This window comes from Orycteropus afer, unplaced genomic scaffold (genome assembly GCF_000298275.1).
Source record: "Orycteropus afer afer isolate SDZICR_OR568_19922 unplaced genomic scaffold, OryAfe1.0 scaffold00071, whole genome shotgun sequence".
NCBI classification, from domain to species: Eukaryota; Metazoa; Chordata; class Mammalia; order Tubulidentata; family Orycteropodidae; genus Orycteropus; species Orycteropus afer.
The window spans coordinates 11,383,769-11,386,527 of record NW_006921658.1 but is presented as its reverse complement, the minus strand read 5'-3'; positions in this window follow the sequence as shown (position 1 = coordinate 11,386,527).

Here is a 2,759-nt window from a genome sequence, read left to right as displayed (position 1 = left end):
AGTGCGGCCTCGGGGGTGGCAGCCGCAGGAGCGAAAGGGCAAGACCCTGAGCAAACTTTCCAGCGGCTTCGGCTCGGGGTGGCGGAGCCCGGAGCTGGTCGCGGCGGCTGCGGCAAAGGGCTCCGTCCTTTCGCAGATCCTTCTCCCAGTAGCAAGTGCCTTCAGCTGCGAGCTGGTAAGGAGCGCCTGGAGAGGCTGAAGGAGGAGGATGGGCTGAGAAACGGCGCGTCCTGCGGAGTGCGAGGAGGGGGGAAGGTGCAAGAATAATCGGGGACATGTTCCTAATTCTGCCCCCTCCAGTCCCGCCCCAGAGCATCCTTCCTCGATAGTGTTTGGTGATTGTGTGGCTTAATCCCATTGCTCTGAGCGTTCAACCCATTCATTTGTAACCATTTTGGGTAACTCGGTCCGGGTGTTGAAGGGACACACATTAAACCCCTTGAGGAGGTCATTGATCAAGTCAGTGTCGGAATACCCAATAAGCAAGCTAAACATGGGTTTACTTGTGCTTATTTATTAAGCTGTGTGAACAATTTCACATTTTTTCACCATATCAAAGATTCTGCTTCTAGGTATGGGTGGCATCTGTCTCTCCCAAACACACAGCACCTTCCTACAGAATCAAAGCCTCTTTCAAATTCACAATCCCTGACAGGGACGGAGTATTCAGTAAGCATCTTTGATGTGGTGAAACACATGTGAAACTGTTCGGTACAGACTAGTAAGTAAGCACACAAGTACCTTGTGCGTTTACCTTGCTTATTGAATAATCAGCCCTGGATGAAGTTCGGGGGCTGGAGGAGGGACTGCCTTGTTCTTTCTTGAGAGGCACTTACTGGTGATGTGTGAAGGGTAATAGCACAGCTCTGGTTGCCCACACTGAAATCTTTCAATGATTGACATTCCAGAGCTGCTCCGTTTAAGGAAAGGAGACTTGGCTTCTTAGCTCAAGTACGTAGGCGTGGACCCCTGTCAGGGTCTGTGGCATGTGAATAATCGTTAATGACCTGCAGTCTTGAAATAGCTCAAATGTTAGGTCCTGTAATCTTTTGTTGTAATTTATTAATCTTTGCCATACTTCTGTTTTAAGTCTTGCCTGCTTTAATATGACCATAAAATCATTTTGATCTGTATATTAAATTTTGAAGAGATTTCAGTTGTTGAGTGTTTCTGAGTAGGGGGTGGATTTTCAATCTATACTTTCCAAATCCTTGATTTCTCCCCTAATTTCATCTATTAGCTGCAGAGTCCCCAGGTGCATTATTTAAACACTCTGAACCAGTAAAATGAGGGATTATAAACAACTTCAGCATAAAGATTAAAGCAGAAAATACCTAGCATGTTGTCTGGCAACCAGACCTCAACAAACTGTGGCTGTTTATATATAAATAGTAGTAAATTCCAGCTGGATTAGGAAATAACCAATACATTTGCACACGTTTTCCTACTTTTCCTACTTATCGGCCTGGTGGGCTGAGGTTAACATGTGAAATCCATGTTAGGGGTTTTTTTTTTGTTTGTTTGTTTGTTTTGACAAATGCTGTGTTTGCAGGAAGTTAGAGTGTGGATATCTGAGAGGTTTTTGGTTCCTACCTTGTGTCATGGGAACTGCCACTCACTGTTGAAACATCAGAGCAGTGGCTGAAAGTGAAGAATCTGGAATTCAGAGAACACTGTGTGGAAAGATCTCTAAAACTTTACCACTAACTCCCCCTCCCTTAAAAAAAAAAAAAAAAGAAAGAAAGAAAACAGTGTAGAATTTTCCTTTTATAGCCCTTTCCTTGGTTTGCTGATATTCTTACTTCCAAGTAGTCTTCTAGTTGGAGTGTTTTTGTAAGAGTTAATATTTAATTTGGTTTCTTTAGTTTAATTTTTAAGGAAAGCTGGTTGACTTATGAACCTGGAGTAAAACAGGCTGTTTCTTTTCTCAGGGAACCTCACAAAAGCCATAGAAAATATTTGGAAGGATCTTAAGCATTTGCTCAAGAGTTAATGAAAACATTTGGTTTTACCATTTATATAACAACATTTAGAGTCAAAGGTCATGGGATATGTTTTTCCACAGTGTAATATAGAGTGATCATGGACATTAGACCTGAGACTATCTCAGTAACTTATTAGCTTTGTTATTTTGAGCAAGTTACTTAAACTTTCAGAGATTTTTGTGGGAATTTAAACAAAATAGTACTTATAAAGTACCTGTTCTAGAGTATATGGGGGGAAAAAATAGCATTTCCTTACATTTATTTAAAAAGAATGGAATACAATAAGAACTTTATTTTTTTAAAGAAATGATACTTTGAGGTGAGATTTTGTTTTTTAAAGGAACAATTACTGAGAATTTTAAACAGTTTCAGACTTATAAGTAGCATATTCGCTCTCATCTAATTCTAAGATAGAGGAGTTGAAGCCTCTTTTCTGAACTGCTACTATCAGACATTTATTTAGTTCATTCATTTGGTTAACATTTAGTGAGCAACTACTATATATAGATATCATCCACTGTACTAGGTGCTAGGGGTGTTAAGAGGAATGAGACAGTTACTGCCCTTGAGAGGATTACAGTGTAGGAGAGACCCAAGGCTTTGTTTGTGCTAGTTGTTGTTGTTATGTGCCATCAAGTCAGACCCGACTCATAGTGACCCTTCCTTGGGTTTCTGAGGAGGTATCACTAGGGAAGTAGATTGCCCCATCTTCCTTCTGAGGAGTGGCTGGTGGGTTTGAACCACCAGCCTTCTGGTTAGCAGTCAAGTGCCTTA